Here is a 16,932-nt window from a genome sequence, read left to right on the forward strand (position 1 = left end):
ACCCACTCATGTTAGCAGCACCATCAAAAGAACAACCAATAATGTTACTTATGGGCAGAGAGAACATTTCTAGTCGCTCCTTCAGAACTGAAAATAACGCTTCCCCAGTTGTGCTTTTTACATCAACAAGACCAAAGAGTCTTTCAGAAACCATGCCATCTTTGGTGTACCTTAATATAATGCTGCATTGTTCCACAACACCAATATCCTGTGTACTGTCCATTTCCACACTGAATTTCACAGCATCTTTTACATACTGGCTAATTTTCTGCTTTATCATATTTCCCATTATTATTATCAACTTGTTGACTGTTGTTTTACTTAAAAAGGTTACTAGTCCACCCCTTCCTTTACTTTCTTGTTGGCGTCTTTTCCTGGCCTTGCTTTTTGCAACTGCTTGCTCTATCTGTTTTTCAAGAACAGCATCAAATTTGCCCAAAAGGAGAACTAACTCAAGAAAGTTACCGTGGTTGACTTGACTATTCAGTAATGTATGAGCAGCCTCATCCTTCCCTCTGTAAGCAAGGCATTGCTTAGCAATGTATAGTATGATAGCAATCAATCGACTGATTACCATGCGATTGTGCTGTACTATTTCTCTTTTTTTGTTAGCCAAATTTACATTAATTAAAGTTTCTATGTCACTTTTTCTTTCTGCAGATAAATATGCATTCACAGCTGCTTGATGCTGGTTCGATTCCTCATGTTCCCTAACTCTGCCATTCACATGGTCTTTATTAACCTTCCAGCCAAAAATAAAATTACTTTTGCGAATACTACAAAATGCCATACATGTGGAACAAAAGATTTTTTGGCTGTCAACACAATAAGACAGCCATTTCCTCTGAATGGCACTTCCACCAGGTACATGTCGATAGTAGACCTTATGTGCGTGGAATGGCAGCATGTGAGTAGCATCTGAGGATGGCTGCACAGGATGAGCTTTCATAAAATGTAACTTAACAGAAACACTACATAATGCTTCAGGTGCATGAAAAACATTACATTTTTCAGCTGAAGATGGAAGAGGTGAAAAGGATATTTCACTTTCTGTAGAACTGCCTGTATCTTCACCATGGGTTTCAGTGACGCTGGCACCACCAATATTTTCTGCTGAGTATTCTGGTTCACTTATTACAGTAGACAGGCCTTCATCTGCACTAGATACTGATGCTGCAGCTTCCTGTTGTAGTGTTCCTTCAGGAACATCTTGAACTGTTAAGTCCACTGACTCCACAGGGATATCCTTTGTCTGCCATAGCTTCTTTTGGCCTGGCGCATTCCCTGCTTCTCTCAGACTCTTTTGTAAAGCCTGCGATCTTTTTACAGAGCCACTTTTATATGTTTTCTTTTTAGTCACCTCCTCTCCTTTGTCTTCTGAAGAAGAACTTCTCTTGGAAGACATTTTATAGTGCCTAGCAATAATACAAACAGTATTTTTGTTATATGGAATGCACATTGGAGATTGACTGATGCTTTCTAAACAGATAGTACCAATGCGGTTCCCCACAAAAATGCATATTAATTCTTTATATCTTATAATTGCAATCAGTACAGATGACCAGCGGTCGGGATGCCAGTGGTCAAAAGACCGAAAGCAGCATCTCAATGGTGATAATACCGACAGGGGTCTGGTAAGTATACTTCCCCTCCCTCTCTACCCCCCTTCCTGCTGCCTAACTCTAACCATCCCTCCCACAGCCTAACCATAACTTTCCCTGGTGGTGCCTAAACCTAACCTCCTCACTGCATAACCCTAAACTCCCTCTCCCCCACGGCCTAAGCCTAACCCCTCTATCCGCAGCCTAACCTTAATCCCTCCCCCCAATGCAGCCTAGCCTTCCCCTAATACATAAACCTCCCCCCATGGTCTAGCCCTAACTGTCACCACATACTTACCATCGGGATGCCGGAAGTCGGGATTCCGACCAATGGCATCCTGAACATATCCCTTCTAATCATCCAAATCATGCTGTTTTATTATTTAATTAGTAACAATCTAAATGTAAACAATGCCAACATGCTAGAATCCCAAGAATACTAAAATATCTATACTGTACCTCCATATGATAAAGCAATCCCATGTGATAACCACAGAAAAATTATCACTATGCCACCTACCAGGGTGTAGTACTGGTGACCGGCGGGTCACCTTACCGACGCCGGGATCCCGGCGGGGAGGGGCGAGTGCAGCAAGCCCCTTGTGGGCTTGCTGCGGTCACCACGGGTTCTATTCCCACTCTATGGGTGTCGTGGACACCCACGAGTGGAAATAGTCCCTGTTGGTCGGCATGCCGACCATCAGGATAGTGAGCCGTCGGGCTCACGGAGGAGGTCATGTGACTGTCGGTCAGCTGACCGGCGGTCACATGAATACCACCCCACCTACCATAATAATACACGCCTACCATAATAATACACATACCCGTGCTAACAAGCCATTCCTTCAAATATAATTCAAATTTAACATTCTACGAGGTGACAATATTATTATGAATAAGCAGTCATCATATCTCATAATAATACCATCCTATGATCATGACATTAATTGTTTTAAAAGCCAATACAAAACATTGAATATCTATACATAGAGGAATATATTCCCTACCTGCCACTAATGAGTACTACTGATTCTGGATTCTCAGTCTGTCTGCTTCTGGTCTTCAGCCAGATAAGGTCCAGTGCGTTTTCTATATTGTAATATATAAGAATATTTCTCAGAAATGTTTTCACCAAGATTGTCTACAACCACATATATAAATGGGGCTTTTTTATCAGTACAAAATTCTACCACACTTAGGGGATTATTTAGCATGGATTGCAGAGTCTGCTGAAAAGAAGAATTTGCAATCCTTTCTTTTGCATGCTGGGGGCCGACCATTGCAGGGCAAGGCCGCCCAGCATGCTAATTGGCAGCCCAGCAATGTGATCGCAAAACAATTGCGATTAAATCGTATGCGCAAAAATGAATGATGACCCCTGGCATCTTCAGCTGGGTTGCGTATGCAGGAGGTCCACTGCCATTTTCATGATCAGAGCGGCTGCGTGTGACAACATACAGCCACCCCAAAAACGCAGCTGATCTTCCCTCATTTTCCCCACGCTGTCAATCAGGCAGAGGCGTACGCAGCCAATGCAAAACAATCACAATGGCTGTGCGCGCACACACAGGACGGGACCCGCGCGTGTGCAGTAGCACCACAAACTGAGGTTTTTTTTGGTCACCTGAATACCCTCCTTAGTCTTTGCATTACAATTCTACAATTCCTTCATTTCTGTTGATCAGTCTGGAAAATTTTCACTTGGGAGAGGAGTACACAGTATGGACTCATAGTGCTGCCTGCAATAATAAAGCTGGGTACACACCTAAAGATATAGCTGCAGATCAGCCAATTAGCAGATATATCGCAGATAGTTGTTCAGATATATCTGTTGTTGAGGACATTGGCCAATTAATCTTTCCTCTGTACACACTGGCAGATCATTGTCAGGAAATGTGCCAAATCTTCCTGCAAATTACACAATGAGCTGGCCTTCTACAGAGCACACAGGTAAAGAAAATAGGCCCTCTAGTCTCCTGTTATCCTTTGCTTCTGTAACAGCATCTGTGTCCTACAAGTGTGCGTGCAATTTTGTGAGCTTGTGTTCCTACACGCACACCATTAAAGTCTATGGTGCAAATGTCCGTTGCGACCACTCGTACTGTAGTGCATTTGCGCTATGTTGCGATGCATATGCCCGTGCGTACGCATCGCGGCATAGATGAGTGTGGTTACATCTGCAGTACCTCATATTTTGCTAAATAAAAATAAAAGCTATATACTTTTAAATATATATTAAACAATGATTATATGGGTCAGGGGTATGGCTTTGGTGCCCTAAGATGACAGACACATTAGTTTAGCTCTACACCAATGACCACTTCAGCCTGTTGTGCATGTGCCCGGGTTACACCGGGAGAGAGCAGTAGTATACAGTATGTGCCCGGGTTACACCGGGAGAGAGCAGTAGTATACAGTATGTGCCCGTGTTACACCAGGAGAGAGCAGTAGTATACAGTATGTGCCCGTGTTACACCAGGAGAGAGCAGTAGTATACAGTATGTGCCCGGGTTACACCAGGAGAGAGCAGTAGTATACAGTATGTGCCCGGGTTACACCAGGAGAGAGCAGTAGTATAGAGTACAGTATGTGCCCGGGTTACACCGGGAGAGAGCAGTAGTATAGAGTATGTGCCCGGGTTACACCGGGAGAGAGCAGTAGTATAGAGTATGTGCCCGGGTTACACCGGGAGAGAGCAGTAGTATACAGTATGTGCTCGGGTTACACCAGGAGAGAGCAGTAGTATACAGTATGTGCCCGTGTTACACCAGGAGAGAGCAGTAGTATACAGTATGTGCCCATGTTACACCAGGAGAGAACAGTAGTACAGAGTATGTGACCGGGTTACACTGGGAGAGAGCAGTAGTATACGAGCCTGGGTTACACCGGGAGAGATCAGTAGTATATGTGCCTGGGTTACACCGGGAGAGAGCAGTAGTATATGTGCCTGGGTTACACCGGGAGAGAGCAGTAGTACATGTGCCTGGGTTACATAATAACAATACACACAAAATGCACAATGGTTGGGAAGGGGCAGTGTACAGTGTCCATATATATTTTACATTCACTTCTATTCAGACCTTTCAACCATGCAGTACATCTTCCTCAACACATACTCTCCTAGGGGTATATTTACTAATATACGTGTTTCTGCCGATTTGGTGGGAGTTTGATCTCGATTTTTATCAGACGTATTTTTTTGCAACTTTTTGAATTCATTTTCGGTAATTTACTAAGGTGCCGAGTTTTCGTTTTTCTAATTTGCCAATGTCGATGACAATCGTATTGTTGGGCAGTGTTTTACGGGAGTGATTAGTAAAACACTGCCGGACGGAACACAATGAAGCCCGGCCGGATCAGTGAGATCCGTGCAGAGCTTCATTGTGTATAGTATAGAAAAAGAGTTAAAACTGTAAAAAAAAAAAAAAAAAATGCATGGGGCCCCCCTCCTAAGCATAACCAGCCTCGGGCTCTTTGAGCCGGTCCTGGTTGTTTTAATACCGGGCAAAAATTGACTGGGGTTCCCCAGTATTTAGACAACCAGCACCGGGCTCTTGGGCCGGCCCTGGTTCCAAAAATATGGGGGACAAAACACATAGGGGTCCCCCATATTTTTAAAACCAGCACCAGGCTCCACTAGCCGAGAAGATAATGCCACAGCCGGGGGACACTTTTATACTGGTCCCTGCGGCCGTGGCATTACCCCCCCAACTAATCACCCCTGGCCGGGGTTCCACGGGGGAGTGGGGACCCCTTAAATCAAGGGGTCCCCCCTCCAGGCACCCAAGGGCCAGGGGTGAAGCCCGAGGCTGTCCCCCCCATCCCTGGGCGGTGGATGGGGGGCTGATAGACTTTTCCAGTGTAAAAAAAGAATATTGTCTTTTGTTTTAGCACTACAAGCCCCAGTAAGCCTCCCCCACTTGCTGGTACTTGGAGAACCGCAAGTAACAGCATGCGGGGAAATAACGGGCCCGCTGGTACCTGTAGTTCTACAACAAAAGAAATACCCAAATAAAAACAAGACACACACACCGTGACAGTACAAATTTATTTAAACACACTTACACACTCACACATACTAACCTACATCCCACGCCGCCAATCGCGTCCCCTTGTCTAGTAGCATCCAATTGTGTACCTATAAAACCAAAGTTCCAATATATACTCACCTATTATCCAGTGATGATCTGTTCTCTTCTTTCCTGAAGTAATCCATGGCCTTGTAAAAAAATAAAATAATTAAAACCCAGTCCACACCACTAAAGGGGTTCTATGTGTACACATGGAACCCCCCCATGACTCCTGTCACTGGAGATCCCAGCAGCCAATCAGGGAGCACCACATCATGGTGCTCTCCTGATTGACAGGCTAGTAGTGCACAGCCAATCGGGAGTAGCGCAGGCTAAAATGGAGGATCGCGTTCCTCCATTCTAGCCTATGATGGGAACTTTGCGGTCTGCGGTTAACAGCAGGGTTAATTGGGGTCACGGGTGCTTCTGTCGGAAACAGGGCCAAATCTGACAGGTTTTGGACACATTTCCGACCATCTCAATATGACTTTAAAAAAATGTTGGATTGAGATGAATGTGCTGAGAAGAGGAGAGTAGCGGGGAGATGGGGGGAGAGCAGCGGCTACAGCAGCGTAGCTGGAGGATGGGGCACCACTGCCAGACCTCACAGAAGCGTCCACCCAGCTCCAGCAAGCGGGTATAGCATGGGATTATAGCGCCCAGAGAAAGTGTCTGCTACAGCACCCCCTTCTATTTTCGAGCAGGTGTTAATAGCGATCCTCAGCTTTTTAGCATACCTCCCTGCACATGAAGATGCTCCCTATACATATTCTCCCATGAGTCTGACCATCACCTGCACAGCATGAGCGTGACCAACCCCTGCCCACAAACATGACCCCCCACCTCACTGCTGTATTGGGCGCACTATACAGAGAATCAGGGCCCCCATGCTGCCGTTCACTGTATATTGGCCACACTTTACAGGGAACCGGGCCCTCCCTGCTGCTGTTCACTGTATATTGGCTTCACTACACAGGGAGCCAGGGCCCCCCTGCTGTTCACTGTAGAGCCAGGGCTTGCCTGCTGCCATTCAGTGGATATTGGCGGCACTATACTGGGACCCAGGGCCCCCCTGCTGCCATTCACTGTAGAGCCAGGGCCCCCATGCTGCCGTTCACTGTATATTGGCCGCACTATACAGGGAGCCAGGGCCCCCCTGCTGCCGGTCACTGTATATTGGCCACACTACAGGGAGCCGGGCCCCCCTTGCTGCTGTTCACTGTATATTGGCTGCACTACACAGGGAGCCAGGGCCCCCCTGCCGTTCACTGTAGAGCCAGGGCCCCCCTGCCGTTCACTGTATATTGGCCGCACTATACAGGGAGCCAGGGCCCCCCTGCTGCCGGTCACTGTATATTGGCCACACTACAGGGAGCCGGGCCCCCCTTGCTGCTGTTCACTGTATATTGGCCGCACTATACAGGGAGCCAGGGCCCCCCTGCTGCCGGTCACTGTATATTGGCCACACTACAGGGAGCCGGGCCCCCCTTGCTGCTGTTCACTGTATATTGGCTGCACTACACAGGGAGCCAGGGCCCCCCTGCCGTTCACTGTAGAGCCAGGGCCCCCCTGCCGTTCAGTGAACGTTGGCCGCACTATACTGGGAGCCAGGGCCCCCCTGCTGTTCACTATATATTGGCCGCACTATACTGGGAGCCGGGACCCCAAACGCAGGATTTTCATTGGGGGGGGGGTCCAAACACAGCAGACATAACATGTAACACACATACTTAAATACACACACATAACACACAGCATGTATACAATAATAGTGACACACAGTAGCATCTAAACACACTTTGTACACACACACACAATATACATATGATCCCACATGATGAGGTGAGAGAGTGCTCACCCGGCCAGCATAATTAAATAACATATGCCCACATGCATCCCTGATCCCCCAGCCCCAGGTCCCATCCGCCCCCCCCCCCAGCTGTACGGTGCGTGGTGTACCTGCAGGCACTCAGACTGCACCAGACACCCAGGAGGAGAAATAAATTTGTTTGATTGTGAGCCGCCGCGACCAGCCCGCTGCCCGCCACTGCACACTGTACGCGCTCACTCACCAACTTGTCACCAGCGCGTGACGGTGTGTTTCCTCCTCTGCGTGCCCTCTCCTCCAGCTCCAGACTGTGGCGGGATCCTCCAGGCAGCGTAAGCACGTGGTGCGGCGCAGCGTGACGCCATCCGCAGACGCTCCTCATTATCACTGCTGATTGCTGAGCCACGCCCACCGGCAGAAGTGGGCGTGGCTAAAACTATCGTGACCCACCGGTGTAACCCCCGGAACCCCGGCAGGCCAGTCCGAGCCTGGGAGTAAGTCTTGGGTTACGCATAGACTACACAGACTGGAAAAATCATTAGATGGTGAGTGAGTTGCGCACGGATTTGCAGCTGTCCGATGTCTGGTGGAATTTTCTCTAAGAGTACACATACATTCGCACAATTACACGGGGCGGGTTTTCACTCTCCCTGGGCGGCGACTATCTGATCGCAGACCTCTGCAAATTTGCAGCACAGCGATCAGGTCTGAATTAGGCTCTGAGCGGTCATTTTGGATGATTGTCAGACACATTCTTTTTTGGGACCAGCAGGTGGTGCCAAAATACAGGCAACTAATAATTGAATCTCATGTCTATTTTCATGAAGTGGTTTCTTGCAAGGCTGTGCGGCTGTGCGGTTATATATACATATTGATAATACAGGTTGAGTATCCCTTATCCAAAATTCAAAATCACACATTTTTGGTTCCCCTACTGAGATAATAACACATATATGTATATATTATATTATATAGCTATATAATATATCTGTATATTATTATTATTATTATTATTATTATTATTAGATTTTATTTATAGGGCGCCACAAGTGTTTCGCAGCCGTACAAAGGACAGTACAGGGAAACAAAACTTAGCATAACAGTAAATAAATAACAAAAATGGAGTGCAGGTAACAAAGAGCAACACAATTCTCAAAACATAATACAGCTTAGATGTAAGTAGTGAGGGAGTAATCATTGTACTACTTGGGGCTGGCGGCCATAGAGAGAGGAGCCTTTACCAGTAGAAGAAAAAGCAGGTAAAGATAGTCGCTGAGTGAAATGTGTCGAGAAGGGGGCTTAGACAACAAGAGGAAAGAGGGCCCTGCTCTGAAGAGCTAACAATCTAGTGGGAAGGGGCGACAGACCGATGACATGAGGTGCAAGCAAGCAGGAGGTAGCCTGATGGTAGTATGAAAGCAAAGCAGAGATGTTCAAGGCATGGGGCAGGGGGATGGAGGAGCAGCCTAAGGACTAGGTTATGCATTGGAAGGGTACGCTTTGATAAATAGGTGGATTTTCAGTGCCCGTTTGAAGCTTTGCAAGGTCGGGGAGAGTGTTATGGAGCGGGGGAGCGCGTTCCACTGAAGGGGTGCAGCACGGGCAAAATCTTGAACTCGTGCATGGGAAGAAGTGACCAAGGCAGAGGAGAGGCGGCGGTCATCGGCCGACCGTAGTGGGCGGGAGGGAGTATGAAGGGAGAGAAGGTTAAAGATGTAGGGAGCAGTGCAGAGGCGGAACTACCGCCAGTGCAACCAGTGCGTTGCACTGGGGCCCGCCTCTGTCCAGGGGCCCAAAGCATGTAATGAGTCAAACTAACTCATTACATGCCGCTGTGTGCTGCGGGCAACCACTGCCCGCAGCACACAGCCGCCCGGAGAGGAGCGCAGCGGCACGGGGGTAAGGAGGAGGAGGGAGGTGGAGGAGGGAGATGGAGGAGGGAGCCGCAGCAGCGCTTTGTTACTGGTTGAGGCGCTGCTGCTGGCCCTCTGCTTCACTATAGGCTGTCTTCCGAGAACAGCCTATAGTGAAGCAGAGGGGCAGCAGCGCCTCCACCAATAACACAGCGCTGCTGCGGCTCCCTCCTCCACCTCCCTCCTCCTCCTTCTCTCCTGCCCGGGAATCGTGAGTGACCAGAAGCTGCACCGAGGAGCCTGAGCCAGCGGAGAGGGTAAGTATAATTCTTTCTTTCTTTCTTTCTTTCTTTCTTTCTTTCTTTCTTTCTTTCTTTCTTTCTTTCTTTCTTTCTTTCTTTCTTTCTTTCTTTCTTGGGACTGCCTGCCGCAATGTGTAAAAAGGGGGAATCTGCCTGCTGCTATGTGTAAAAATGGGGAATCTGCCTGCCGCAATGTGTAAAAAGGGTGAATCTGCCTTCCGCAATGTGTAAAAATGGGGAATCTGCCTGCCGCTATGTGTAAAAATGGGGAATCTGCCTGCCGCAATGTGTAAAAAGGGAATCTGCCTGCCGCAATGTGTAAAAAGGGGGAATCTGCCTTCCGCAATGTGTAAAAATGGGGAATCTGCCTTCCGCTATGTGTAAAAATGGGGAATCTGCCTGCCGCAATGTGTAAAAAGGGAATCTGCCTGCCGCAATGTGTAAAAAGGGGGAATCTGCCTGCCGTAATGTGTAAAAAGGGGGACGCTGTCTGCCGTAATGTGTAACAAGGGCACGCTGTCTGCCGTAATGTGTAAAAAGGGGACGCTGTCTGCCGTTATGTGTAAAAAGTGTACGCTGTCTGCCGTAATGTGTAAAAAGGGGACGCCGTCTGCCGTAATGTGTAAAAAGGGCACGCTGTCTGCCGCTATGAGTAACAAGGGCACGCTGTCTGCCGTTATGTGTAAAAAGTGTACGCTGTCTGCCGCTATGTTTAACAAGGGCACGCTGTCTGCCGTTATGTGTAAAAACTGTACGCTGTCTGCCGCTATGTGTAACAAGGGCACGCTGTCTGCCGTTATGTGTAAAAAGGGGATGCTGTCTGCCGTTATGTGTAAAAAGTGCACGCTGTCTGCCGTAATGTGTAACAAGGGCACGCTGTCTGCCGTTATGTGTAAAAAGTGTACGCTGTCTGCCGCTATGTTTAACAAGGGCATGCTGTCTGCCATTATGTGTAAAAAGTATACGCTGTCTGACGCTATGTGTAAAAAGGGCACGCTGTCTGCCGTTATGTGTAAAAAGGGGACGCTGTCTGCCGTTATGTGTAAAAAGTGCACGCTGTCTGCCGTAATGTGTAAAAAGGGGGACGCTGTCTGCCGTAATGTGTAAAAAGGGGACGCTGTCTGCCGTAATGTGTAAAAAGAGGAATCTGTCCGCCGTAAGGTGTAAAAGGGTCTCTACCTGGTGTAGTGGTGCTACTGTGCGGCGTAATTTGAATAATGGAGACTACTGTGCACAGTTTTATGAATTGGTATTATTTTGTGGCCACACCCCTTCCCCACGAAGCCACGCCACTATGTATTTTTGCGCGCGCCTACGACGCGCACTGCCCCTGTTTTGCATGCAGGGGTGGGGCTCCGATGCCGTTTCTTGCACACAGTGCTAAAATGTCTAGTTACGGCACTGTTGCTAGGTATCCATTTCTCTGGCCCTGAGCAGGTCCCCGTCACCAGATCCTCTCCAGGGGTGAGGGGGTGGACTTGGATGGGATGGCGGGGTGCCAAAGCATTTTGTCACAACTGGGCCCACCGCTCGCTAGTTCCGCCACTGGAGCAGTGGAATTAGAGATGGCCTTGTATGTGAGGGTGAGGAGTTTGAAGAGGATTCTGTAGGGGAATGGGAGCCAGTGTAGATTTTGTTGAAGGGGAGTGGCAGAAGTGGAGCGGCAGGAGAGGAAGATGAGCCTAGCTGCGGAGTTGAGTACAGATTGGAGGGGAGCGAGGTGGGAGCAAGTGAGGCCAATGAGGAGAACATTGCAGTAGTCGAGTCGTGAGATCACCAGTGAGTGGATGATAAGTTTAGTTGCACTCTGGGAGAGAAATGGCCTGATGCGAGCAATGTTGTATAGCTGGCACCGTCAAAATTGCGCCAGAGCTTGGATGTAGAGTGCAAAGGAGAGGGAGGAGTCAAGAGTGACGCCCAGGCACCGGAGTTGGGGAACGGGGGAGATGATTGTGTTGTCAACAGTGGTAGAGATATTTGTAGGGGGTGTTGCTCTGGCTGGGGGAAAGATAATGAGTTCAGTTTTGTCCATATTGAGCTTCAGAGAGCGCTCAGACATCCAGGAGGAGATGGCAGAGAGGCAGCTGGAGTTCTGAGAGAGGACAGAGGGGGACAGATCAGGAGAGGAGAGGTAGAGTTGTGTGTCATTAGCATACAGGTGATATTGAAGGCCAAAGGAGTTAATGAGTGCACCCAGGGAAGAGGTGTACAGGGAGAACAGAAGGGGGTCTAGGACAGAACTCTGAGGGAAGGATGTAAGAGTGTGAGGTGGTTCCGGAGGCAGACACAGAGAAGGAGCAGTTAGTGAGGTATGAGGCAACCAGTCAGGTATGAGGTAAACCAGTCAAACCAGTAAACCAGTTAGTGAGGTATAAGGTAAACCAGAGGCCAACGTTTTGGAGTGTGCGGAGGAGGAAAGGGTGAGCCACGGTGTCAAAGGCAGCAGAGAGGTCCAGAAGGATGAGCAGAGAGGGATCAGTGATCGCAAAAACGCGCCATGGCGCGTTTTTTACCCATTTTTGAATACATGGGACTCCAGTTTACAAAGTGGGAGGGTCCCCGGGGACTCGCTCCTCATTAGCCAATCCCTAAGGGGGATTTGTTTAACTGACAAGCTGGCCTCGGGCTGAATGATATAAAGAGGAGGTGGAGCCAGCTTCCCCTCCTCTTTGGCGCCTAGCTGCTTGCGGAGGCCGGGTGACTCGGTGTCGGTGAGTGAAGAGTAGTGCGGGATGGGTTACGGGGGAGGGGGGGACTCTGAGAGGTGCTGGCAATGTGCAGGGATCGGCGTCCTCCGTGATCTAGTGGGTAAAGCTGGGCTTTGTGACTGGGGCTTCCCGGGTGCCGTCTGAGGCGGTGGCCGCGCTGCCGCTCTTGCTTTGAGGTGTTCAACCCCTCGAAGCAAGAGCGGCAGCACGGCCACTGCCTTAGACGGCACCGCGGGAAGCCCCAGTCACAAAGCCCAGCTTTACCCACTAGATCACGGAGGACGCCGATCCCTGCACCTGTGGTGCGTTCCCTGTCTCCCTCTCTGTGTCCGCTACGGCCCAGGGGGGGGGGGGGGGGGCAGGAGGACGACGCTGGTGATTACTGCAGTGTGCCTCAGTGCACGTACCTGGTGCAGTGTGCCTCAGTGCTCGTACCTGGTGCAGTGTGCCTCAGTGCTCTTACCTGGTGCAGTGTGCCTCAGTGCTCTTACCTGGTGCAGTGTGCCTCAGTGATCTTACCTGGTGCAGTGTGCCTCAGTGCTCTTACCTGGTGCAGTGTGCCTCAGTGCTCTTACCTGGTGCAGTGTGCCTCAGTGATCTTACCTGGTGCAGTGTGCCTCAGTGCTCTTACCTGGTGCAGTGTGCCTCAGTGCTCTTACCGGGCGCATTGTGTATAACGTGCTTTACCGGGCGCATTATGTATAACGTGCTTTACTGGGCGCAGTGTGTATAACGCGCTCTGCCTGGCGCAGTGTGTATAACGCGCTCTGCCTGGCGCACTGTGTATAATGTGCTCTGCCTGGCGCAATCTGTATAACGTGCTCTACCTGGCACAATGTGTATAACGTGTTCTACCTGGCGCAATTTGTATAAGTCCTCTACCTGGTACAAAGTGTATAACGTGCTGTACCTGGTGCAAATTGTATAACGCGCTCTACCTGGTGCATTGTGTATAACGCACTCTAACTGGCGCAGTGTGTATAACGCGCTCTAACTGGCGCACTGTGTATAATGTGCAATAATTGGCGCAATGTGTATAACGTGTTCTACCTTGTGCAATTTCTATAAGTCCTCTACCTGGTGCAAAGTGTATAACGTGCTGTACCTTGTGTAATTTGTATAAGTCTTCTACCTGGTGCAAAGTGTATAACGTGCTGTACCTGGTGCAAAGTGTATAACGTGCTGTACCTGGTGCAAATTGTATAACGTGCTCTACCTGGCGCATTGTGTATAACGTGCTCTAACTGGCGCAGTGTGTATAACGTGCTCTGCCTGGCGCAATGTGTATAACGTGCTCTAACTGGCGCAATGTGTATAACGTGCAATAACTGGTGCAATGTGTATAACGTGTTCTACCTGGCGCAATTTGTATAAGTCCTCTACCTGGTGCACAGTGTATAACGTGCTGTACCTGGTGCAAATTGTATAACGTGCTGTACCTGGTGCATTGTGTATAACGTGCTGTACCTGGTGCATTGTGTATAACGTGCTGTACCTGGTGCATTGTGTATAACGTGCTGTACCTGGTGCAAAGTGTATAACGTACTGTACCTGGTGCATTGTGTATAACGTGCTGTACCTGGAGCAAAGTGTATAACGTGCTATACCTGGCGCAATGTGTATAAAGTGCTCTACCTGGCGCAGTGTGCATAGGAGGTTCTACCTGGTGCAATGTGTATAAGCGGCACTACTGTGTGGTGTAATGTGAATTGGCACTATTATGTGGTCACGCCCCTTCCCCATGAAGCCACACCCCTAAAATTTTGTGGCACGCCTTCGTCGCGCATTGCCTATACTTTGCAGTCTGGGAGGTGAGACACCAATTCACTTTCTGACTAATGGCACCAAAATGTCTAGTTACACCTCTGGTGCAGGGTGTCCTGCATGCTACACAGCCCAGCAGCATTGTCACCCCATCCCCCCACCTTGCAACACTTTTGTAGTGTCCAAACAAGATTAAGTTTAAAATAACCTTCATTCCGATAGGACCCAGAAAAAGACCGGTAGGACCCCAATTTTCAAAAGTGAGGGGTCCCTGGGAGCCACTTTTTTTTTGGCTCAGCGCGATCACTGGGGATGTATATACACATAATATATAATACTGTATATATGTTATTATCGCGGTAGGGGATCCAAAAATGTGGGATTTTGAATTTTGGATAAGGGACACTAAACCTGTAGTAACATACAGCCTACAAATATACCAAGGTGTGTGGTGTGTGTGTATATATATATATATATATCTATGGAACACAAGTAAGGTCAGTGCGCTATTTCCCTTCACAATGAAAAAGATGCAAATGCGGTATAAAGAGTCTTTAGTTTGTCCAACTTGCATGCTAAATCCACAGGTACACCTGCGGACGGCTGCTCAGTCCCTCGGGGTGTCACTAGGTTTAGCAACAAGAAAATCTGAAAAAACAGGGAGAGAGGACAAGCGCCTGATGGTGCAGTAATTTCTCACTTATTAGAATAATTTAACAAAGTGTCTGTAAGTAATCTGCGTACCAGAAGGTGAAATTTGTATCGTGCACATCAAAACACAGTGGCTTATTTCTTGAATCTGTTGTTCACAGCACAACGGATCTAGGATTGACAAGCACAAGATACACTCCTCATAGTGTAGTATAATTCTGTAAAATCACAATAAATACTTTACACTTCTATAAGTATTAAGCGTACCAGACAGATGAAATAATCAGGCATATCATGAGGGGTCTTTGTCCTCCAATAGGTTTGTTCACACAATAGCCGGATCTAAAATTAGCAAGCAAGAGATACGCCTCTCATAGTGCAGTATTGACTCATTCAGTTAGTTAGATTTTTCATATAACGCTACTAGGTATTACGCGTACCAGAGCATGGAAATAGTGTAGCATATCATAGATGATCTTTATCAGGAGTAGCTGACCTCCGTTGTGGTGTATTAAGCCAATGTTGACAAGTCCCACAGTATAAATAAGGATAATATTAACTGATAAAAAACAGAGACTGTTAATAGCCAGTAGTAGTTACAAAAACGTGTTTAATCCGTCACTTCAGTACATCCCAGCGTTTCGGGGCCGTGGCGCCCCATTATCAAGGTGATATGGTTTATCAAGGTATCACCTTGATAAAGGGACGCCACGGCCCCAAAACGTTGGGATGTATTTAAGTGACATATTAAACACGTTTTTGTGACCATTACTGGCCTTTAACAGTCTCTGAGTGCCGCCGCCTGCTCGGAGTGTTATATATATATATATGTAAATATATATACAAAACCACTTTACCCGGCACTCCTATGTGTTCCCTCCGTCAGATATAGCTGCTCCCGTGCCCTCTTAGACAAGAGTACATCCTCCCGTACATAAATCCTCCATGAAAGCGGCACTGGGAGACTTGGTTAAAGTGAAGAAAAACGGTGCTTTTATTGTAGCATAATCGATCTACGTATCGGGGTCGCAGCCCCTTCGTCAGGATAAATGCTTACATCAAATAAAGTGCTTAAATACCTGGTGTGTAACAGAGTCCTCCCTGCTACTCCCTGTCACGCTGCCCGGTTTCCGGTCCTGTATTCACTACACCCCGGAAGTGACACAGCTCCGGTCCGTCCGGCTAACGTGCTGGGGCTGTGGAGAGTAACCATAGCAACCATAAACAACTCTAGTGAAACATCTAGTGTTCAATGTTACCAATGTAACAAAATCAATCACATTATAACTTAATATAAGACATGGTGAACAAAATGAAACACAGAATTAATGTAACAAACAGCTGCCATATTCAATTGTTCCAACAGAATAAAACTTGTTATCCACTTAATGCAATTAATAAACATACTAAAATATTCTATAAAAAACATCTTAGATTTAAAGACTCGTTTAGGCCCTTCGGGTATTGAGTATCCAACTCAAATATCCATTTGGCCTCAATCTGGAGAAGTTTTTTAGACCGGTTACCACCCCTGAGATTTTTGGGAACATGATCTATGATTTTATAGCGCAAAGTCGCCATACTATGCCTTGCTTGGACAAAATGGCGAGCAACCGGTTGTTCACTATTGCCAGTTTTTAATGCCTCTCGTATGGCATACCGGTGTTGTGCCATCCTGGTTTTAAATTCACAGTCGGTCTTGCCGACATATACCAGTCCACATGGACATGTTAATAGATAAATTACGAATCGTGAACTACATGTGAGAGAATAATTGATGTTATATTTCCTCCCTGTATGAGGATGCTGGAATGAATTCCCTGGAGTTAAGTAGCTACAGGTAGTGTTAATAGCCAGTAGTAGTTACAAAAACGTGTTTAATCCGTCACTTCAGTACATCCCAGCGTTTCGGGGCCGTGGCGCCCCATTATCAAGGTGATATGGTTTATCAAGGTATCACCTTGATAAAGGGACGCCACGGCCCCAAAACGTTGGGATGTATTTAAGTGACATATTAAACACGTTTTTGTGACTATTACTGGCCTTTAACAGTCTCTAGTGCCGCCGCCTGCTGGGAGTGTTATATATATATGTATGTATATATATATATATATTTATTTTACCAAGATACAACTTGCAGAGTTTTCTCAGTCTA

General features: G+C 47.7%; 1 protein-coding gene across 1 annotated transcript in view; it reads left to right on the top strand.

The window, feature by feature from the left end:
* PDZD7 (PDZ domain containing 7) overlaps positions 1-16,932 on the top strand; it is a 163,791-nt gene that overhangs the window by 101,454 nt on the left and 45,405 nt on the right. The window lies entirely within an intron of this gene.

Source organism: Pseudophryne corroboree, chromosome 3, assembly GCF_028390025.1.
Source record: "Pseudophryne corroboree isolate aPseCor3 chromosome 3, aPseCor3.hap2, whole genome shotgun sequence".
In the NCBI taxonomy this organism is placed as follows: Eukaryota; Metazoa; Chordata; class Amphibia; order Anura; family Myobatrachidae; genus Pseudophryne; species Pseudophryne corroboree.